Genomic DNA, 26,513 nt, shown 5'->3' with positions numbered 1-26,513 from the left:
AGTCAATGAGGATATTTCTTCTGACGTATTTCTCCTTTTATCGGATATTTCTGAAACCTTTTTTATTATTATTATTTATTGTCATACAATTTGCAACACTTTCAATTGTCTTTATTTTTCTTTTTACTTTTTTTCTGAAAACTATTCAGTTCTATTTTTATATCCCTTAAACTTCGTCTCATTGTCCCCAGCCATTCCCGCCAAGCTTTCCATAACATTAGCATTGTTTTTGTTATCGTCATTCATGTGCGGCCATCTTGTTTTTTATTTTATTTTTGTCTTAAGTGCTGTATCGTCTTTCGCCTCGAGTCCTTATTATTGCGCTCTTTTAAACGCTCTGAATGGCTTCATTAAACGATACTTGTTGGGCCTGTTGGACAATATTTTGTCTCATAGAGGAAAAACTCAATAAATAGTACAAATATTAAATAATTTGTACCTCTTTTTTTCCATCTGGAAATATTACAATGGTTGGCAACGCAATAAACACTTTGCCGAAACGATTTTAGGTTTTATCTAAATGTATTTTTCTAACATATAAAGTCACTTTGTCGGATAGTTAAAGTCAGACCCAGATTGTATTTTAACTCATAAAACGACCATTTTTGCGTCTAGATTATTGACAGTAGTTATTGTTGTACCGTGCTAATTACAATAGATTAGCATATTATTTGTAATATTATTTTTTCATCACTTAGTCAAGTCCAGACAACTAATATTAAAAATATATCGATTAATCACGCAAGAACAATCAAGAAGAATGACTCATGTTGCACCCTCTGCCTGTTATACAAAGATGTTAATGGTGAATGATCAGACAAACTACACGCCTTTGTGTCTCCTTGACGTAACCCTAACCCTAACCCTAACCCCACAAACTCGACAAGCAGCAAAATCCCATCCTCACACTATGGCGATTCCTAGATGTAAGAAAGCTTTCTACACTAATAGTTTCTTACCCTGAACTGATAGACTTTGGTATTCCCGTCTGGGCTATCCCAACTAGACTGAGAAAACACATTACCTTGCGGTTGATGACAAATTATAACAAAAGGCTGAAATAACGAATATAAGACATTTATTTATCGAACTCGTGATCACGCTGCTACAATGTCTTTTATTTTCCTTCTATTAAGTTGGCCCTGTCGGTGGGGCATTAGACTACGCCGACTGCCCCCCCCCTGAAGAGGGTAAAAGTCCCTCAATGAGGGTCCTGGATATGACCTTAAACTATATCCAGTGGTGAGGCCCCAGCTGGTGGGCTTTGGGGAGTGTGGAGCCACCCTTTAATTACCATTGCTCCCAGGTCCACTCTGGCCCGGAGTGATAGTACCTGTTACGGTCCCAACTATGGGTTAAATAGAAACCGACGTGAAAACAACAAATATATTCTATTAAAAAAAAAAATTCTTCAAAATCTTTGGATTCGGCATTAAATAACCCGAAAAGGGTTGATATGCCGTAAAACAAAAACAACCAACCAACCAACCTTCTATTAAGTTACATTTTTACAACTGATTACATATTTCTACTCAAATGGGATTTCATTCGGTTTTTCGTATATCAAACGATTTGGCCTTTTGGCTACAAAAAAGTGTAGTATCTGTTCTGATACTATACGTCACCTTTTCTGGTCTCGGACAGTGGAGAAGGGGTCCCTCTAGTCTGAGGCAATTTTTATTTTTGTTCATATCGAGAGTACCTTTTTTGGGAGCTGGACTTTACCCACATTAAAAACCAGCCTTTTGTCTAAATCTGCCCTCGTAGGGAGGCAAGTAGATAGGAACCAAATGCATCACGCACTATCGAGCCAGTACGAGAGGCGCTCAATAAGTAATGTCTATTATTTCTAATGGTAGTTGAGTAGTGAAACCTGGTACAGTTAGTAGTTTTACTTTATACAAGCAGAAAGGCCAACCGCTGCCGGTGAATCGCCCATTTTCCAAACAAATCGATTGCTTACCTGCTCTAATTTATGGCCGATCGCGGTGGACCGGGAGAAAGTTTCACAGGGCAACAATTTAGTCCAACATTGCACTGTAGAGAACCTACCGTTGACTTTATATATATCTATATCTCTCTATCTCTCTCTCTCTCTCTCTCTCTATATATATATATATATATATATATATATATATATATATATATATATATATATTGTGGCTTTAATTAAACTTTCAAATTCAAAAGTCAAGTATCATGATTCAATTGTGCTCTGAACAAAAATATTCATTGCAAAACGCGCTCTTATCATATCAAATAATTAACCGTTGATTTTATATGCCTGATCTTTCTGCTTGTGCTGCAATTATTGACGGAATTTTGATTAAACATAAAACAGTCAAGTATCATGGTTCAATTGTGCTTAAAACAGAAATATTCATTTTTAATGTGCCTCTTTCATATCAAAGAACCTTCTGTTGATTTTATATGCCGGGCTACTTGTTTCGTAATAAAATTTCTCAAATGCCCTTGTAATGTAATGTTGTATAAAGTGTCAACTTTGGTCAAAATCGTCTGTTCCTCCATTTATCGGATTATTTCATTTATCGATTAGCGATATTTATCAAATATATTCCGATACGAAACTCATATAAGAACACTGTTAGATACATACAGCATATTTGTGTAAAATTCCATAAAATCGGTTCAGGAGTTTCGGAGTTAATAGGGAACGAACTCTCACACACATAGATACATTTTTTACAAATAGTAGATAGATGAGATCTGTCAGACATCTTATGAATATAAAAATGGTCATTAATGATAGTTTCCACGTACTCTGTACTAATGTTGTGGCTATTAGACGAATACTAACGTAATTATTTTACAAACTGGCCGCCTTAACTGTACTGACTCAAGTTGTTTTTACAGATTTCCAGTCACGTTTGAATTCCCAATGCCAACGTTTTTACAAAGGTATATAATGGAGGATGATTACCATATGTTTCTTTCATTTCATAAAAATCTCTTGTGGTGTACGTCTTGTCAAACACGCACACATAAAAACTGATCACTGCGCGGCACTTACTAGACTCCATTTACCACTTGACTCAGTTCGAACCATGATACTTGACTTTTGCATTGTAAAGTTTAGTTCAAGCCATGATATATATATATATATATATATATATATATATATATATATATATATATATATATATATATGGACTATCCACTTATTAAGTGTTTCCTTTTCAGATTAAATATGTTTTTAACTATTTTTCAAAGTGTTATTTAACATGTTTTATAAACTATTACTAACTTATATATATATATATATATATTATACATATATATATATATATATATATATACATATATATATATATATAATATTATAAAATAAACAGTAGGTTGACAACAGTGCAATGTAAACTACAATGTATCTTGGACTAATTCATCGCTCGGAGGCATATAAATCTTTCTCCCGATGCAAAGCGATCGGCCATCAATCAGAGCACGCAATCAATCGATTCTATTTGAACATTGGCGATTTCACCGATTTCGATTACAATAAAACATATGGCAGAGTGAAACATTCGTGAATCCTCATTCAATCCCGGGCAACGTCTGGTCTTTATGCTAGTATAAAGTAAAACTACTAACTGTACCAGGTTTCGCTACTCCACTACTATTATAAATAAGAGCCATTACTTATTGAGCGCTTGCCCGTACTGACAGATAGGCTCTATAGTGTGTGATGCATAGTGTGTTTCTATCTACTTGCCTCCCTACGAGGGCAGAGTTAGAAACAAATGTAAATCAGAAATCACGAATCGTTCAGAGTCGTAATTTGGTACATTACCCATAGAGATATAAATCACTGCATATGCAAAATTTCAGAAAGAACAGACAGCCGGATGTGGGTAAGGAGCATTACTTATTGAACGCTCCTCGTAAAGACCATTATTTTTACTTTGATTTCTGTTTCTCATAAGCGCATACATACCATAAAAGAAACATATACGCAATAACTTTTTTCTGTGATATACATAGAAACGTGGAATTACTATTTCACATAAATACTTTAGTGTGTGTAATTATTTAGTTTGAATTTATGTTTCATTTAATATAGCACTTTTGGGGTTTGTGATAATATCCATACTTGCTAATTATAACTAAATGTCCGCAAAGCGGTCCACGCAAAAGCATCGGTATATAAAAGCAGTAAGAATAATTGAAAAAAAAAAACACATCAAAGATAAGAATAGCAAAATAGTTCGTATACAAAGAAAAATAAACTTGGAAAGTTATTCAATCTTTAGTGACACCAACCGAACGCCCTGCGGTGGGTAAAAAATACTAGAAATATATGCCGGAAGCCTGATTAGCGATTGCGCAAGGAAGGACTGTTTTTACGTACGCAATTTTCGGTTACGGTTACTACTTTGAGCTCTTTGTGAAATCAACCAAAAATTCTGCGTCTCTTTGGTGACTTCGACACAACGTGAAGAGACGCATTTCGAACACTTTAGTTTTTTTTAATATTTGAAAAATTCTACGCAAGCTGACTGCGAGGAATCCCGTATTTGACGACGAAGAACTTTTTTTTTTATTAGTGTTTGCGATTTTGTTTTTGTTTTGTTTATCTTGGAAGGTAATAGAAGGAAGCGGCTAATTTGCCATTCAGCATCGTTTTGTTGGATTTCTTGTTACGTCAACTGTAAGGGATGTGACTTCTTTAAATAACCAATTGTATTCAAGCAATAAATCGTAAATGAAGCCGCACGGCCGCAGGGTAACGCGGGTTTTTAGCAATCCGTCTTGTTATTTATAACTAACAAACGAACTCTTTTGAACAGAACCAGCTAAAAATAAAGAACGGAAACAATAGGAAAACGAAGAGGCATTATCCAAAACAAAACCAGTTTTATCAGTCCAGTAATTAATAAAAGTAATAAAAGCAATAAAAGACCAATATGCGAACGTATATATTAGGAAATAAATTATGGGTTGCTTTGCCGTTTCGCATCACAATTTCTTGTGCAAAAAGATAAAGAATAAATATTTCAGAGGTGACGGTGACAAAGTAGTTAACGGCACGGTCTGGAAACATTGATGTACGACGTTCGAATCCAGTTCGTTCCACAGAAATACTTTCATCAGACACACACAATTCACTTTGTGTCGAATTAATTCTAAAACAGAAAAGATAAATAAAATAAAAAATACACACGAAGAGGCTTCAGTAAGTTTCCAGGCTTTTTTTTTGTACAGACATTTAAAATTGTCGCAGACTCTTGAAAATTCAGTATGTTATAAATGGGGCTAAGACAACAGAATATTCTTTTCATTGTTTTGACTCTCGAATATATATCCGACACAGTAAGACAGTTAATCAATCGAGAACCATATCACGCTACATAAAGATATATAATGAGATATCAAATGATACACACTCGCGAGTTAAAACAATGAAAAGAATATGCTGTTGTCCTAGTTATAAGTATACATCTTATGAGATGACTGGCCAATTTTTATGACTTCAGGATCAATTAAACAGCTACAGCAGGAATTGGAATGAACCCTACTAAAGCCTGATTTTCACAGCTGGTGAATTTCAAAAATGCATTCTGGGTGTGAGGCCACTTTGGAAGCAATAAAATTCTGTTCAACTTAGAAAAAATGCAACAAAAACACGTGGAATGCGTCAGACTGCTTTTGGACCATCTTACATGAATCGAACATTAGTTGCATATGAGATTCAAGGGAGAAAGGGAGTCCGTGAGAAATGATGAGAGGTGTAGGAGAAGCAAAGAAGTCAGAACACAAGAGTCAATTGGCCAAATAAAGAATTTCATGGATAAAAACCGTCGTGTGTCTGTATAGAGACAATAAGTGCACAGTTTGATATCAGTGTGGGAACTGTACGCATAATTTTTCGCGAGGAAATGAAGATGCGGAAGATTTGTACACGACTCCATCCGTGTCAAATACTATTTTACAAACATGGACATCAATACAGTTCCTCATCTTCCCTAAAGTTCAGATCTTGCTTCCGGTGACTTTTGATTATTCCCTAAGCTCAACGGCAACCTTAGCGGCTATCGTTATGAGACGATTAAGGAAATGAAAGAGGCAGTGGCGAGGGTTACTGACATACCCAAACAAGGAGACTTCCATTGGGCCTTCCAAAAGTTCTTGGAACGAGGCAACAAATGCATAGCATCCGGAGGAGATTACTTCGAAGTGGACTAAACATAGACGGACAAAGAGAGAGCACCACGTGTTAGACACAATGAGAGTAGCGGCTAGACCTGCCGGCGTGTGATAGACATGTGGCTACGGGGCGAGCAGAGACACTGTTAAGCACGTGTGGATACAGCAGTGTTTTGAAGAAGCACATGGCGAACAGTGAGATTTGTAAACGCAAGATGCAGGTCTGGCTTTGGAAAGAATCGTTAATAAATGCCCTTTATTTCAACTAGGAAAAAGTGCGTAAAATTTAATTTTTTTGTTGTTGTTCATTTGCAATTGTCTCCGGCACAACCTGTTGGGCCTGAGTGTTAAAATGTGACGACGTTGGTGAAGAATATCAACAACACTGTTTCATCAAACCCCCTTAATTTTAAGCCTTAAATGTTACATATTTGCTAGAATAAAAATCATTTAACGGATTTAGTTCAAAATTGAGCTGAGGATTGTAGACAAATATATTAGCATTAAATACTTCTAAAGGAACATTAAAAGTGTTACAAAACTGTTTTGTTCGGGAAAATAATTTTACTTATTCTCTAACGAGTATTAATCTAGTCAGTGAGAAAACCTGCGTATATGCTTTGCGACAATTTTCCAAACTTCAGGACATCATGGAGCCTTGAGCAGAGCAAATGTTTTTCACGGACCACTAACAAGATAATTTCTAAAATAAATATTAAAAACATTAATTTCAAATTTAAACGTATACTTGTTCATTAGTCGTTATTGTTCGTGATTTTACTATATTTTTTGTTTACAGCCATTTTTTTTATGGTTTTGATTAATAAAAAAATGACACATTTTTGATTAATTTATTTTTCATTTTCGTTTTTATTAACAATTCTGAAACGCGTTACACCTTTAGTTATGCACTAGCAATTCAGCCCGGCGTTGCCCGGGTGTTTGGAGGTGTATGTTGAGCAAAACAAAAAATAAAAAAGAAAAGAAAAAAAGCGGTCAATTTTTTTAATTTGACCTCTATCATGACCCCTTAACATTTATTGTTTTGGGCTACAATCAAGTTATTAACTTAGATCCATGTCCAAGAAACCTATATCTAAAATTTCAAGTGTGTAGACCCAAAATTGTCTTAGGAGTTTGGTAGGATGTTCAAAGGTCAAATCGTTGAACTTTGACCACTTACCAGCCAAATTTCTGGCCGAAAATCGATCACAAAGATTTTTAAAATCTCAGTACCCTGTATATAAAAGTTTCGAGTCTGTAGACTTAAAATTGACAAAGTTATTGCGTAGGGAAATGTACACTGACAGACACACAGACAGACACATAGACACGTTCACTTTCATAGATATGTTAGCATTTCATCCCGGCGTTGCCCGGATGTTTGGATTTGTATGTTGAACAAAAAAAAAAGAAAAGAAAAAAGTGGTAGTAGGAAGGCAGGCTCGAACCCGTACCGCGAAGGAGGAAAAGAACGGGTAAATCCTGACGTCAATGCTGTTACGACAATCGCCAAACCGGAAACGACATGCTTTTAAATTAAGGCTAAACAATCTACAGGAGAGGATAACTTTAAAAAATATCGGCGAAAAATTACCCCCCCCCCTATGTAGAAAAGTGCCTAGTTGAGGAGAAGATATTAATGTTTTTAGCCATTTTTTCGATATTTTCGTAGGAACGGTCGAACTTTAAAACGATACTGATCTTGGTAAAATCCGTCGCCTCTGTCGAAAGTTTTAGGCAGACATTCAAACATACATACATACATACATACATACATACATACATACATTTATATATTGGTAACTAAAAATTTTCGACCCAAACCGATTAAAAAGCTTTCCCTATCTCTGAATACCATTTATGTAAAATGTCAAATGTTTAGACCAGAAATTGTCTGAGCAATTTGGAAGAGACCGCAGAGGTCAATTATTTAAAATTTGACCTCTTTTTTGACCCCTGAACATTTATTGTTTTGTTCTCAAATCAAGTTATTAAGTTACATCCATGTCCAAGGAACCTATATCTAAAATTTCAAATGTTTAGACCGCAAATTGCCGAAGGTGTTTAGTAGAGTTCTCAAAGGTCAAATCGTTGAACTTTTATCCCTTAATAGCAAAGTTTTTGGCCGAAAACCGATCACATAGATTTTCTCAAATCTCAGTACCCTTTTTTCAAATTTCGAGTCTGTAGACTTAAAATTTAGAGAGTTATTGCGTAGGGAAATGTACGCAGATACACAGATAAACAGACAGACGGACACACAGACACAGACACGTTCACTTTTATAGATATATACATAGACTAGCATGGGTGCCCGGCGTTTCCTTGTTGTTTGGAGGTGTATGCAGAGCAAAAAATACTCAATTTTTTTTAATTTTACCCCTATTATGACCCCTTAAAATTTATTGTTTTGGGCTAAAATCAAGTTATTAAGTTAGATCCATGTCCAAGGAACCTATATCTAAAATTTCAAGTGTCTAGACCTTAAATTAGCTGAGGAGTTTGGTAGAGTTCTCAAAAGTCAAATCCTTGAGCTTTGACCATTTAACAGCCAAATTTCAGGCCAAAAACCGATTACATAGACGTTCCCAAATCTCAGTACCCTATATATCAAATTTCAAGTCTGTAGTCTGAAAATTAACAGAGTTATTGCGAAGGAAAATGTACACAGAAACACCGACACACAGACACGTTCACTTTTATAGATATACTAGCGTGAGTGCCTGGCGTTGCCCGGGGGTTTGGAGGTATATGCTGATCAAAGAAAAATAAAAAAAAACGTCAATTTTTTAACTTTGACCCCTATTATGACCCCTTAAAATTTATTGTTTTGGGCTCAAATCAAGTTATTAGGTTAGATCCATGTCCAAAGAAAATGTACACATACAAACAGACAGACAGACACGGTCACTTACATAGATATATAGATAGATATACAGATAGATTAAACAAAAATATATACATATACATAAATATATATGGAAACAATTTTGTGTTTACTATGAACTTTTTACGCAAATATTATGCAAGTATAAATCATTTAGAATATCTGCATGAATATAATTACAGGTAACAGTTGACTAAAGATGATCATCCCATGAGGAAACCGTAAAAAACTAATAGGGAATTAATTAAAATGAATGTTTAAGAGAATGTGCAAATTAGCTAGATCTTTTGCAGATGAATGCAATTGCATGATCCATATATAAGAAAATTGTATTTTCTTTTTAAATAAATAGAAAATAGGGTTTTTAATATGAATATCAATGCACACAAAAGAAAAACGCATTTATAGGAGTATAGATAGATAGATAGATATAGATTATATACCCTTCCAATAAAAAAAAGATCGATAATTAAATGTCCACAGCCGTTTATAGTTTCCATCAAAAGCATTTAGCCCCCTTTAAGAAATGTCTTGTGAAGGTCCTCAGGCTCTCTCACGGAACTCCAGGGCTCCATGGAGCCCAATTTGGGAAACTCTGCCTTGCGATATATTACTCATTCGTAATATAAGATTAACTTTAATTCCTCTACAGCTTACGGAATTCATATGTGCCGCACCTTGCAAAAGACCATCCAAAATCTTACGAGTTGGCGAATGCTAGCGCCATAAACAATATCGGACGAAAAAACAAAAAACCCAAACAAACACACTGATGTAGAAATAAAGACGAAGATGAAGATGATGGTGATGATCATGATGATGATGTTATAAAATACATCGCTCTCCAAGCTCCAAGTATTAAGCAATGCGTCAGTTACAAGGTCGTTCCACAAGTAAAACCTCGTAGTTTTTAACTCAAAAACTTAAAGAGATACGAAGACGTGAGTTGCACTTTTAAAAAGAGTGATCTTTAGTGTTCCGGAATTTATTTGTCTATATTGTAACTACTATTCTAAATGCATCTCTACCAGCCATGAACGATGGCTGTGCATGGGCGTCCGGAGCGCGCTTTGCCATACGAGGCTCGGTCCAAAACTAGTTTTCTATTTCCTTTTACGCAAAGTATTGAAAAACTACGCAGATTGACTTGGTATCATTAGAAATAGCGACATTTTATGCTCCAGATTGTATTTATTATTTATTATCGCCAATATTATTAATGCACTTTTGCCAGCGATGCGGTAGTTGCTGTGCATGGACGTCTGGAGCGCGCTTTGTAATTAACATCTTGATGATGAAGATTGATCGGTTATTTTCCTGCATAGAGAAATTTAACACCGAATCTCTGCTATTGACGAACTTTCATCACATGGGTTGTTTTCTTCTGGCCTTACATTGCCATTATCTGCGACAGAGAGGTGAAACTTTAGTAAGCTAATAAATGCATAAGTTCGGTCATTATAACAGTACAATTTGCAATTCCATCTCTCCATTCAGATGGAATACAAAATGTGAAGCATTACTTTTTGATACGACCCCCCCATATCTAAAACCAAACAACGCCGCAGCTCACACAAACAATGAAAGTCACAGATAAGAAGAACTAGACTATATAATTTATTTTTTAAACAAAGTCAACACTATTATACGTGCGCTTTTAATGACGAATTTCTGCTTCTGACGAACGTTCATGTAAGGGGTTGATTTTTAAGACTTTCACACCGCCAGTATCTGCAACAGAAAGATGTAATGTTCAGGTCAGAATGTATCTTATGATAACAATGCAATTTGCAATCGTCTTTGATCCATTGGGACAAATAAAAATAGGAGACATTATTTTGGAACGTTCTCCATATTATGAAGAAAAGACGCAAAAAGAAATTTAAAAAATGTCCAGCGTATAAATAAGAAAATATCTGCGCCATTATATCGGCTGTTGTCGGGTTATTCAGTCTCAGGAAAAGCGGTGGAATCATATCTGTCAAGATTGTTAATATTTTCTGCTCGTAAGAAGGATGGAAAATTAAATATCGCTAAAGAGGTTTACGTTGTACGCATGGAGACACTCAGATGTCTGCGAACGAAATATAAAATAAGATAAAAATAAGATATAAAAACAAAGAAATGATAATGTAAAATGGTTAGAAACGAATATATATATATATATATTTTATATATATATATATATATAAAATATATATATATATATATATATATATACACACACATAAAATATATAATCCATTCATATGTAAGGTAATTCATGTGTAATCACCCTTTTCTTCACCATATTCCCTCTGCTTCACTTTTTTTTTGTTTTCAAGTAAGATCTTGTTGTTTCATCAAATACTTTTGCATGCAAAATCCGATCCCGCATTTTGCTAATTCCTTACCTCTGATGAGAAGGAAAGTATTTCTTCGAAACTCCGCGGATTACGGACCATCCACTTATCTAGTGTTTCCTTTTCAGATTAAATATGTTTTTAACTCATTTCAAAGTGTTTTTAACTGTTTTATTAACTGTTTGCTCGTATATATATATATATATATATATATATATATATATATATATATATATATATATATATATATATATATATATACTTGAAGGGGAAACCAACGTTGCCCGGGATTGAATGATGATCAACGAATATTTCACACTTCTTTATTTTTATTGTCATCGAAATCTGTGAAATCGCTCGGGGGGGGGGGTCTTCACATGACTCCATGCAGTAACTTAGTCCAAGATATATGTTATTCTGCATTGAACCCTCGAGAACCTATTTTTTAAAAATTATTTTATATAAATTTCTTTCCAGTTAACGAAAAAAAAAAAAAAGAAATTTACGTGTGGGGTTTGAACCTGCAGACCTCATCATTCAAAACAGTAAAAAAAAAAATAATAAATAAATAAAATAAAATAAAATAAAATAAAATAAAATAATAATAATAATAATAATAATAATAATAATAATAATAATAATAATAATAATAATAATAATAATAATAATAATAATAAAAAAAAAAACAAAACAAAAAAAACACTTAAAATCTTTGCAGTTAATGAGAAAAAAAATAAAGAAATTTACGTGCGGATTTGGAACCTATAGACATTTATTGGAAAGAGATAACAATAAAGTGGGGATAAATACTTCTATGACATAGATAGATAGATAGATAGATAGAGAGATAGACGGAACAGTTACAAAAACCTTTTTAGCCACTGATTTCGATGAGAGATTATACCCCACACTAGAGTCTATTCTTAAAACTCCTCGGCTTATTGTTCACAAACAACATGAACTGGAACAAATATAATGAGGGCACTGACAAGGCTGCTGCAAGGAAGGGAGGCTCTCTCTAACGTGCTAAAAAACTACCCACACCAGAATGTATCTTATATCTGTACAAGGCCATTATTCGCCCATTTCATTGAGTAGTGTGAAACATCTAGTTTGCGCATTGACCACTGGTATCTCCTTCGATAGCGTCGAAAAAATGATTTTTAAAACTAATAGTAGGCCCGCTATTGTCGGACAAGCCACAAGCCCCGCCTCGTCGCTGTAAACTTGCATCCGTTTGTCTATCTGTGCAAGGAATTTAATGGAATGTGCTCCGATGAACTAATAGCATGTGCAAATGCTAAACGTACATACGCCTAATTAGTATAAGAAGCAGCAAAGTCCCACCCCTCATTGTTGAGGTCCCTATATTTTAGAAACCCTTCTACTCTAATGGTTTCTTCACGCGGAGTGCTATGATGTGGAATTCCCTCCACTGTTACCTACTTCTATGACTGTACGAGAATGCAGAAGTTTAAATGTAATGTGAACAAACAGTTTGCTTCCCACAGTCCCGACTTCAAGAGTAGCCCTTTAGTTTAAAGTGATATTATGTTTTCTTTTTGAGTAAAAAATAGTATAAATGGGTATATATATATATATATATATATATATATATATAGGCACAGCCAAAACTGGGGGGGGGCAGGTCAGTACGTTTTGACGGACCGTCTTTTTAAAAATCTACCAAAAATCAGGTAATTATCCGATCAATACGAAATTTTCAGCGATTATTAGGAGAAGAATGAACTTTATAACAGTGTACTTATTTTTCATAAACAATATATATATATATATATATTTGCTTACAACCCCCCCTTGTTTTGAAGTGGGAACAAATATGCTTAAAATAATCATCTGAAACTGAAATCAACATATTGTGTTGTTGTAAGGGACAGAATTATAGATTAAAAAAAAAAAAAAATTGTTTGCATACCTTATTTTGACGTCTGAATATCAGAACTTCGATTGTGTTTAATTATCCCGCTTTTGAGTTTTGAAGTGTGAAATTCGGTGAATATGTTAAGTAAAATAATTAATTTAAGTTAAGCAAAACAAAAAAAAATTTTTTTTAATATTTATACGAAAAAAGCTATTTTAAAATTTTTGATAAATAAATTAACAATTTTTTTTTAGCGAGCCGAATAATGCATGACCATTATTAAACAGGGCATGCTTTGAATAATCGATACAAAAAAAAATTCGATAAATATTGTGCCCTTTGTGTTAAAAATAGCATCATTTTTTTCGATCCCGCTTGAAAACGTTTGCCGCCTTTCGACTACGGTGGACCAAACGCGCTGAAATAATTTTTTTTATTCTGCTTTAAATTGCCCCCCCATTTTGGGGAGCCTGTCCCCCACACACATACACATTAAAAACCAAACGCATACAAATGGTCACCCATCTGGTACTGGCCAGCCTCAGCTTAATAATACATTCAAATTTTCGTCACTGAAAAATAAGTTTTTTTTGGCCTGTTTGGTCTTCCATAGTTTGCTTTTTATCAAACGAAAACGTAAACAGAGTCGATCTGAACTCTACGTCAACGCGAAATATCTGGTTACCTATATGAATAAGTGGAATTATTTGAAATTCAGGTACTTATATTATAATATTTTTGCATATTCTCTTAGAAAATCATCCTAAATCTTAGTTAGACAATAAATAAATTAATTAATTATTTCAAAAACCCTTTTTTTTAAATATTTAAGTACGTTTTTTGTGCAAGACAAAAAATGTCAATTGTTAACTTTTTGGGAAAATTTAACATTTAAAATTGAATTAAAAATAGTAGAAAAAGTTTTACATTATTCTGTTTTCTATATGATAAAATTCAGGGTTTTATCTTTCTGGAAAAAAAAAGTTACTCAGAAATAATGGATTTTAATAAATGTAATTTCGTTTTAAAAAACAACAACAACAACTTGATTTTGCGGCTATTTCTGGCGGTGCCTATATATATATATATATGTGTGCGTGTGTGTGTGTGTATATATATATATTATAGAGAGAGAGAGGGGAGAGAGAGAGGAATTAATAGATATAAATATAGAGAGAATAATTAATAGATAGATAGATAGATAGATAGATAGATAGAAAAATTAATAGATAGATAGATAGAAAAATTGATAGATAGATAGAGAAATTAATAGATAGATAGATAGAGAAATTAATAGATAGTTAGTTAGTTAGTTAGATAGATAGAGATTAAAGAAATTAATAGATAGATAGATAGAGAAATTAATAGATAGATACATTGATAGAAAGAGAAAGAGAAATAAGTAGATAGAAAGATAGATAGATAGAGAAATTAATAGATAGATAGTTAGTTAGTTAGATAGATAGATAGATAGATAGATAAAAAAAATAATAGATAGATAGATAGAGAAATTAATAGATAGATAGATTGATAAAAAGAGAAAGAGAAAGAGAAATAATTAGATAGATAGATAGATAGATAAAGAAAGATTAATATTAAAAGATAGAAAATGACAGAGATAAAAGAGAAAAACTGAGGCGATTAAATAAATAAAAAAGAACCAAGATAGAGACAAAGAGGGCAAAAAATAGAATGAAGACACATACAGATAGGTAAGAAAGATAGTGGGACACGCATGGCGTTATCGTCTTTCCCATCGTTATAGTTTTCCGCCATCTTGAATCGAATGTAATTACGCCATTTTTGATTCTCTTTATTGGATGTGGCAGACGATAATGCGATCGAGTGTTGTGCAAAGCAACACGGAACATCGACCTCGGGAACATCTACGCTCGCCAATATTGCCATAGATGCAAATCAACTGCACGCACGCATACGCATACACATACGCATACACACACTTATATATATATATATATATATATATATACATATATATATTTATGTATATATATGTATATATATATATATAAAACAAATATACATGCATATATATGTATACGTTTAAATACGGATGATTATATACACATATATATATATATATATATATATATGATATATAGAAGCAATATACACAGATAGGCACACCTATGCCTATATATATAAAATGCACATATGTATGCACACCACACACACACACACAAATATATATACACACAAACACACACAAACATATATATCCATACATATGTGCACACATAGGCATATATATATAAATATATAAACACACACATATATATATATATATATGTGTGTGTTTATATACCTCCATACATATCCCCCATATATATATATATATATATATATATATATATATACATATATATATGCCATCATTGGCACTCTCCCTTACAAAGTTGAGACAACAATGATAATATTTAAATGAATAAAATACAAGAGTTAGTTTCGTTTGGGAAACTGAACTTGAGCATTATTGATGTAAAATGTCGATTCGGATAAACTAACAAATATAACGCTCAAGGCTATCGGTATGCAAATATAAACATATCTAACACTATTTTACACGTCCCTACGATAAACAGATGGATAACTATGCGTTCATTATATTAGGATATTACACTGCATTACGATATATATATATATACATATATATATATATATATATATATATATATATATATATATATATATATATATATGTATATATATATATATATATGTATATATATATATATATATATATATATATATATATATATATATATATATATATTAGTTATGGGGCGATTCCAATATTTTCCCGATTCCGATACGATTACCGGCTCCGTACTAAATTTACGATTCCGATGCAGTTACCGATTCCCATTCCTCGTCTTTATAAATCTCTATATAATCAAATATAAAAGTAATATTTTGTACCGATTACTGTAAAAACACATCTTAAATATCCTTATATTTCCTCAAACGTAAAAAAAAACACACTTGTGAGAGGGCATATCCAGAGATTTGAATTTTACTAGAAATTTAAATCAATAAATATTGATTATTTTATTATTGCTACAAGCAGTGGACGATTTTTCTTAAACCAGAATCAAATAAAAAAGATAATTTAAGGAATCGCTTTTCATGTTAGAAAATAAGCTGAAGTTAGAGAAGCTACTTTTTAAAAAAAATATTGTATATACATTTCTTTCCAGTTAACGGTAAAAAAAAAAAACATTAAGAAATTTACGTGCGGAGTTTGAACCTACAGACCACGTCATGCAAAACAGTAAAAAAAACAAATTAAATTTAAAAAAAAAAACACGTAAAATCTTTGCAGTTAATGATAAAAAATAAGAAATTTACATGCAGATTTGGAACCTATAGACCGCGTCAGGCAAAAAAAAAACACAAAAACAAAAAACAACAACAACAACAAAAACATGCTATCAATTTACTCACTGTATAAATTTTACGGCCGTTTTTCTATCATTGTTGCTAAGCGACGACATGGAAAAATGGCTTTATGAAACCGGGTAAAGCATTTTCAACATGACTGAATATCCTATACACCAATTTTCAAGTCTGAAGAGAAAAAATTCGTTTTGTATATAGGCTAAGAAGTGTCCTCAGACATATTCTCACTTTTATATAAATATATATATATGTGTGTGTGTGTGTGTGTGTGTGTGTGTGTGTGTGTGTGTGCTCGCGCTTTTGTATGTGTGTGGTTTCGTATATGTTTGCGTCTCTTTCTTCGGGAGTTTGTCTCTTTCTATTTGTGTCCATAGGCTCTCACCTGAACGTATACACATCGCGGAATATAAGTATTGTCATCCATTAATTCTTTGTTAAGGATTTTGTTTTATTTTACCTCTGTTTATCATACGTGTATTAATGTATCTATTTTTACCGTTAAAAGCTTTACTTATGTAAGTTGATTACTGCATCGGCGGACGCGTTTATATAAACAGACACCTGCTAAGAAAACGATAACAAAATACAAAACTTACTCTAACACCAGATTTCCCACTGTCTTTCCCCTCTCCCCTCTCTCCCTCCCTCTACCTTCTTTTCTCTGACATTCTCTCTCTCTTTCTCTCTCTCTCTCTATCTCTATTTATCTATCTATCTATCTATCTATCTATCTCTCTCTCTCTCTCTCTCTCTATATATATATATATATATATATATATATATATATATATATATATATAATGAAATGAATGTTGATGGGAAGTGTTCGTTAAAACGAATAATGTATAGGAAACTTGAAATGCCGTACATCGAAAAAGAGGAGATTTTCTCTTGGACACAAAACGGAATGGCGGAAAACACGAGAAAAACATAGTTTTGCAAGAATTTACATTTTTTTTTTTACATTTCCTGCTCATCATTTTTTAGGAAGTAAAGAAACAATGAAGCCAAAAGATGAAAATTAAAATCTTAATTTACACACACACACACACACACACACACACACACACACACACACACACACACACACACACACACGCATATATATATATATATATATATATATATATATTTATGTGTGTGTGTGTGTATATAACGATTACTATATTATCCCTTTTACTATTGTACACCCTTTAATCCTCATCCTCGCGTATCCTCTGTGTCTTGATAAGTGGTGATTCCTTTGTAAAATAAATATTTTACAATTAAAATCTAATTATATATATATATATATATATATATATATATATATATACATATATATATATATATATATATATGAAATTATATTTGAATTTCAAAATATATTTTCTACAAAGGAATCACCACTTATCAAAGCGCAGATGCCACTGGAGAAAATGAGTTAAAGAGTGTGCACTAGTCATTAGGATAATATAGCAGTCGTAAGAAGTGTAATTTTAGTAAAACAGATTACTTCAGGTGAACGGCTCATGAAGTTGTTCGCATTGGACTTGAAGACTACCATATTAAAGTTAGATGGAAAGCAGGAAATCGAAAGGGACTTCCCCAATGTGCTTTGTTCATGGGAACTACGTTTAGGTTAAGGCACAGATATAGTGTGGAGGAAATTATAGAACTCATATCTACTAGTATATATATATATATATATATATATATATATATATATATGTGTGTGTGTGTGTGTGTGTGCATATACAAATACATACATATGTATATAATTATATATAAAACGTATATATATATATGCACATATATATATATGCACATATATATATATATATATATATATATATATATATATATATATATATATATATATATACACTAGCAGGGGCGGCCGGCGTTGCCCGGGTGTTTGGATGTGTATGTTGAGCAAAAAAAAAAAGTTGTAGTAAGAAGGTAGGCTCGAACCCGTACCGCAAAGAAGGAAAAGAACGGGGTAAAACCTAACGTTTATGCTGTTACAACCACCGTCAAACCCAAAGCGACATTTTTTTAAATTAAGGCTAGATAATCTAAAGGAGAGGATAACTTCCAAATATATCGGCGAAAAAATTGACTCCTCTCTGTAGAAAAGTGCCTAGTTGAAGAGGAAGATATTAATGTTTTTAGCCAATTTTTCAAAATTTGTCGTATGAAAGATCGAACTTTAAAACGATACTGATCTGGGTAAAATCCGTCGCCTCTATTGAAAGTTTAAGGCAGAAATGCAAACAGACATACATACATTTATCTATAGGTAACTAAAAATTAATCGGTCTTTATCTCTACAGCCTTGCTACTGTTTGAGTTTGGGAAAAAAATTAAGCATGTGTAAATGGAAAACCAGGCATAGTGGTCTATTCGACTTATCCTGCAAAGTTAACTGCTTTGTTCATCAACGTTTCGTTTTGATTTAGGAAGTCTCAAATAAAGACGAAACGTTGGTGAACACATACACGCTTTGTTCCTTTCTCTCTCTCTCTCTATCTCTCTCTCTTTCTCTTTATATATATATATATATATATATATATATATATATATAATATTTGTTGTAGGCGTTTTTTTAGCGATATTAACAACACCGAAACGCTGTTATTATAAATTTCTCCGCTACCTAAGCGGTGTTTAAAGAGGACTTTTTATTCATATAATTTGTTTCTTATACATACATATATATATATATATATATATATATATATATATATATATATATATATATATAGTCATCCACATACAATACTGTTTCGCTGTTTCACAGCTCATCAGTGCGGCTAGGCAGGCACTACCTCAAGCCAGGATCGAAACCCGACCGTTTGTACGACAGTCAAGGCTTCTAACCATTACGCTAATCGGCTGCTGTGCGAGTCGTAAATTAACAATGTTTTCACATCATATATATATATATATATATATATATATATATATATATATATATATATATATATATATATATATATATATATATATATATATATATATATATATATATATATATATATATATATTTTTATATTATTTTTTATGGGACTTATTTCTTTATTTTTATTATGAAATATCATAACATGCATAAATATATACTGCCGTTGTAAATGTCTAGTACAATTAAAACATCCTGTGCTATGTAGACATCGTTTTCAATACCATTAAATCACTTTTTATTTAAGGATTAACACAAGCATTCATTGAAACATTTAATTCCTTAAGGCAAAACTCCTAATATCCGGAAGATAATGCATACATATATTTGTATATCGTGGCCCTACTTATTAATCTGTGTATTGTAAATCATTTTTATTGTCTCTCGTTAAAACAAGTTCGCGTCGGATTTACTAGTGCGTTTATGGCTTTCTCAAATAACGTTTTGACTTCAACATTTCAATGCGATTAAAGTCATTGTCGAATCATTTAAATAGTTTCTATTCATTCATTTGATTGCTTTATAATTATTGGATTATGGTTTTTTATATTGTGTATTTTTTTAGTTCATCGTTTAATCTGACATTCATAAACACACAGAACTGCATTAATACTTTTGTAAACTACTTACCTTTCAAGAGATCCTTCTCCATACGTATGCGATTTGTGTAACGAATTTTGTATCTATCTATCGAGCTATCTATCTATCTATTTATCGTTTTTTTATTTACTCCAATTCATCCGAAACAAGGCGTTTCGTCACTCTGAAAGATTAAGAAGATGGTTTACGTCCCATTTAAAACTTCTGCATATCAGTACACTCAGGGAAGCAGGTAGCAGGAAGGAAATTCCAAAGCCTAGCTGTTCGAGGGGGAAAAATATTAGAGTAGAACTCTTTCTAGCATTTAGGGACATCAACAATGAAGGGGAGATATTTTGTTGCTAAGTGGGGCACAAGTACAACAAGTTCAGAGCACATTCCATTAAAACATTTGTAAAAAAAGCAACATTACGGCGATGGGACAGGGGTTGGGGCTTAGTTGACAAAATGGGACTTATCAGATCGAAAACTCTTTCTTGGGCCCCATCCGTGGGGTAGGGCTTGCGGTAAATGCCATGCCCTCAAGATACATATATATATATATATATATATATATATATATATATATATATATATATATATGTGTATATATATATATATATATTTCTGTGGAAATATATTTTCTTAGTATTTATATTAATCCGTATTTAAGAAGCTCAATGTAATTACAGAGCAATATAGTGAATAAATGAAAAAATACTGTATTCCAAAGTTCAAGATGTTTGCCATCTTATAATTTATTTCTTTAATTCCGTTGACATTTACAATTCTTGACAGTATCTGTTTCGTAGCGAAAACTCAATCACTTAATTATTATATCAATCAGTGAATCTCTTATACTCTTTACTCATCAGGAGAAATAGCAATGACCAATCCATCAGAAGGAACTAAAGTGCGTTTTGACATGATTAAAATCCGAATATTGGAAGAGAAGGTACACATACCTTAAAGTATGTTTCCATTAGTCCATTTTGAATTTTAGAAATATACATACACATATATATATATATATATATATATATATATATAGATAGATAGATAGATAGATAGATAGATATGGATAGATAGATCGATAGATATATGGATTGATAGATGGATAGAATTTAAGAAATATAGATATATAGATAGATAGATAAATAGATAGATGGATAAACATGGAAAAAATTGAGTGAAAAAAAAGATATTATGTCGAAATATTAAGCCCTCCCCCATCCCGGTTACATCAAACACCTGATTTATATTGTTATTATCTTGAAAAATGATTGGATATACGAAGTTAAATAACAAAATAAACAAGACTTTCTTTTGTGTGCATTTTTCTTCACATGTCACGCCACTATAACAGCACATTTACTGCATTGCTATAGCCTTCTTATACTTTCCTATATCTGTTTACCAGCAATGCTTCAAACAAACTACCTTCTCCTATCCTCTCTCTCTCTCTCTTTATATATATATATATATATATATATATATATATATATATATATATATTAGCGTTGGGACTATTAATCAGAATCGGAAAACTCGGAATATTTGAGGATATCGGAATCGGAAAAATTTGTACCGAATAAGAGAGATTATATATATATATATATATATATATATATATATATATATATATATATATATATATATATATATATTAGTGGCCTGGCGAGGCGATTGGGAAGACAACAAAAATAGCTAAACTGAATTTGTCCTCCCAGGTCACTATATATACAAATGTAGGCAAATTTGGTCATATTTTATTGGTTTAGATATAAAGGTTCTTTTTACTAATTGTCATAAAATTTTAACCGTATTATAATTTTCAAAAATCCTGCAAATTCTCTCATAGTTTCGTCCTATAGAACCAAAGATATGAGCATTTCAATATTCCATTTGGTTGCAAGTACAGATAGATCCATTTATATATATATATATATATATATATATATATATATATATATATATATATATATATATATAGAGAGAGAGAGAGAGAGAGAGGAAGAGAGCGATTACCAGATTACTGTTTTAAAAATAATAAATAAATAAAAATGTTATATACGCCCAAACAAATTATGGGCGACTTTCTAAGTAAATAAAAAAATGAGCTTCGAGGCGAAGCCACTGTTAACCGTATTTATCGTTAAAAAAACAAAAAACAAATCTTAATTTATAAGCCATAAACAGTAAAGTCATCTAGGGTTCGTGGCCTAACGGTTAAGGCGCCGGACTGTGGTAAACATTGTCTGAAGTTCGATCGCTAGAAACAGTCGCGCTACGCTGATGAGAGGTAGTTACCTCGAAACATGTGTATACGTAGATCACTTTTTTAAAAATAATTAAAAAAAATATGTTATATACGTCCAAACAAATTATGGGCGACTTTCTAAGTAAATATAAAAGAATGAGCTTCGAGGCGAACCCACTATTAACCGTAATTATCGTTTAAAAAAACAAGTACTGACTTAATATATGCACGTACGTTTTTTTCAGATTGTAATGCCGGGTATGGGGCAGTCAAACCAGCTGCCAACAATCCCCTTGCTTTTTAATGAAACTAACTATAGCTCTTATTAGTATTCTCGTTGCTCCCTTAAGCGCAATTGACTTGCACTTGGTTCACCAGGAATATTTGTTAGGTAGGAATTCAGGTTCCTCTCCATAAGCCCTGCAGCACCTATAATAACGGGTATGATTGATATATCCCTAAGATTCCAGTTTCTCTTTATATCATACAAGAGACCTTGATATTTGGTCTGTTTCTCTCTTTCGGCTCTGTTCAGACCTCCAATATTAGGAACACTCACTGCAACCAAGGTTGCCAATTTTTCTTACTTTTCCATATAACTTAGTCAGTTCTTACAGCAGTATTTTCAAGGTAGGTGGCTGTAGGGATTACATGATTGTAATGTATGGTATATAAGTCATTTCTAACTGTTCTTTCAGGTTGATATTCCCAGGACTTGCTGCTACACTGGATGTTTACTTTTTTTTAAAGATGGTCCAGTGGATGTACTTACATACTCCATCATGTCTCGTTGGGTAGCAGCCATCCCCCAAAAGAATCTTGCAACTTGATATTAGATGACTCACGCTTTCCAATTCAGTCTGGCAGAACCTGCAATTGTTGCCATTAGTGAGATCTGCCACCTTCTGATCTTGAGCAGGTTTTATAACCCTTTTCTGATCTTGGTGGAGGGCTCCACTCTTTAAGGCTCATCCTTTGAAAGGTCTCGGTATATTTCTGCTGGGTCTTTCTTGCTATTTCTGTGGCAGGCTTATTTGGTGCTTCATACCCGTCTGTGACACAACCCTGACCAAAATTTTTAGCCAGCTGTGTGACTGATGTTGTTTTGCTGTCTCCTGTCTCTTAATGTTCGTATACTATTGAGAGGGTGTGGTCATGAGAGCTACTCAGATATTGGCCTGTGCTCACTATAGTTGTCCTATGTTGGTGGTTGATCTCTGAGAACCCCAGCCCTCCTTCTTATCTGGGCAAATACAGTCTTCGTAGACGCTGATTTCTACATATTATTTTATGAAGCGTTAGTAGCTTCCGTGTCTTTATATCTAGCCGGTTGGTATATTTTTGTGGCCAGTCAATGATATAAAAGCTTTATATCATTACTGGCATAGCACAATGGTTGATGGCAGTTACATCAGTATCGTTTTAAATTTCTCGTGGTTTATTTTCCCATTATTCTTATTACTGTTTCGTATACTGCAAAAACGTCAACTACCGAAATCATGAAAAAGAATAAAATGTCAAACATTTCAATAACAAAACATAAAATGTACGTGTAATCCCTTGTATCGTTTCAGATTTTGGCGTATCACAAGGAATGTATTTGTATGCTAATTTTTATTTGTGTATTTGGGATATACTCGACTTTGCAATAATAGATCATTTATGCAGGATTATCGAGGTATGAATGTATGTATATGCGCTTAGACATTGAACAATAGTTTCACTTGTGATTCACTGGCGAATATAATCCATACAAAATGCGTTTAATCCGCTCGTATGAATGTGCTCGTATATAAAATACACAAAAAACGTACTTTAAATTTCTAAGTCGGCTTTTCAATTCAGTTTATTGATCAGAAGCTTATCTTTTAATGTGAAACAATTATAATACAGACGGAAATCTTATTATTGTTATTGTTATAAACGAGCAGAGCAACACGGAGTTGTGCAGGAAAGCAGGAATTAGTTGTTTTAACCATAAAAATTGATTTCAGTGCTTGTATACTTTTGCCTGAGCAATAAAAGTCGTTTCTATTTTCTTGAAAATACGACCGGTAAAGAAAGTCGGGTAATGTTGGTATCCTTTATCCACAACGCCAAGGTATTCGTCCTATGTAATCCAAAGAATTCCATACTACCAGACCTTGCTTCACCTGCTTTAATGAAATGGTTAATTGCTTACGGTCTGAGGCGCCTGGCCGCTGAAGACTAACGGCTAAAGTTCCTTTGACTGGCCCTCCGTATTTTCCGACCTTGTGCCATATATATTTTTAAAGTTAAAGCAATTTAGAGATAGTTTTCAAGTTAACTCAATCGCCGCATTTGCGTTGACTGCAAAATGCTCAGAAAAACAATTGAATGTCCTCTGTTTTTTGGGGGGTCACCCCGTATATATATATATATATATATATATATATATATATATATATATATATATATATATATATATATATATATATATATATATATGAATGAATGAAATTCTCCTTATCTTGTGTTGAGTATATTAAGAAGTGATACACGAATTACCATTAGCGTATAAAGCGATGCTCTTTGTGTAAACAAATCGAGCTTAGGTATTTCGGACGATGTCAAAACATCGTTAATCCACGACTAGCACATTAACGTAATGGTTAGGAGCCTTGGCTGTCGTGCAGGCGGTCGGGCTCGATCCTGGCTTGAGATAGTTGCCCGTCTAGCCGCACTGATAAGCTGTGAAAAAGCGAAACAGTACTGTATATGGATGACCATATATATATATATATATATATATATATATATATATATATATGTGTGTGTGTGTGTGTGTGTGTGTGTGTGTGAGTGTGTGTATAATTATTTACTGTTGTAATTATTAAATACCTAGAGACACTGGTGTTTCGTCCTTTCGAGAATCATCAGTGCATGGTGTCAGGATTAACACCGGTCGAAAAATTCGAAACCGGCGACACAATCCATCTCTGGCTTCATTAGCAGGTACGCGACCCATACGGCCACAGTTAACAGCGAGAAATACTGTTGAAATTAAAGCATTTATTTTTTAAATGTTTTTTAACGTCTGTCGTTATATGATGATGTGCGTATAAGAGCTAATTTGATAATTTTTTTATTTAAACTGAAACGAGATTCTTAAAGAGACTGACATAATTTTTATTATAGTAATTATTAAATTCCTACGGACACTAGCGTTCCATCCTTTCATGAATCATCAGTGCAGGGTGTCACGATTAACGTCGGACGATACATTAACCTTGCGTGAAGCAAGGTTAATGTTCTTATGAATCATTTACATCTATAACTCCTTGCTTCAGACCAGTTGTGGCAAAGTATGTTTCTCTCCTCTAAAATTGAACCGTTTTTGATTTTTACATTTTCATGCCTGATGAGATCAATTATGATCGAAACGGTCTGCACATCGTAACAAGATATGACTGTATTTGCATAGAGAAAAATGAAAAAAATATTCGGCTCTCTTTGATTGAGCACTATCAACGACCTTTGTTAAAATTCAATTATTCTTTATCTTTGGCTATTTCAACCGTGAGTATATATATATATATATATATATATATATATATATATATATATATATATATATATATATATATATATATATATATACTCACGGTTGAAATACACACACACACACACACACACACACACACATATATATATATATATATATATTAATCATGTCAAATCACACTTCATTTCCTTATGACGGATTGATTGTTGCTATTTCTTCTGATGAGTTGAGGGCATAATAGATTCACTGATTGATATAACAATTAAGTGATTGATTTTGCGCTACGAAACAGATACTGTCAAGAATTGTATAAGTCAACTGAATTAAAGGAATAAATTATAAGATGGTCAACACCATGAATTTTGGAATATAACTTTTTGTTATTTAATCTCTCTCCTCCTCCCTATCTCTCCCTATGTATATATATATATATATGTGTGTGTGTGTGTGTGTGTGTGTGTGTGTGTGTGTGTGTGTGTGTGTAATTTATTTGTTTTTTTGTTCGCGATAA

This window comes from Euprymna scolopes, chromosome 28, assembly GCF_053919585.1.
Source record: "Euprymna scolopes isolate OS-2025 chromosome 28, ASM5391958v1, whole genome shotgun sequence".
Taxonomy (NCBI): Eukaryota; Metazoa; Mollusca; class Cephalopoda; order Sepiida; family Sepiolidae; genus Euprymna; species Euprymna scolopes.
This window is presented reverse-complemented; position numbering follows the sequence as displayed.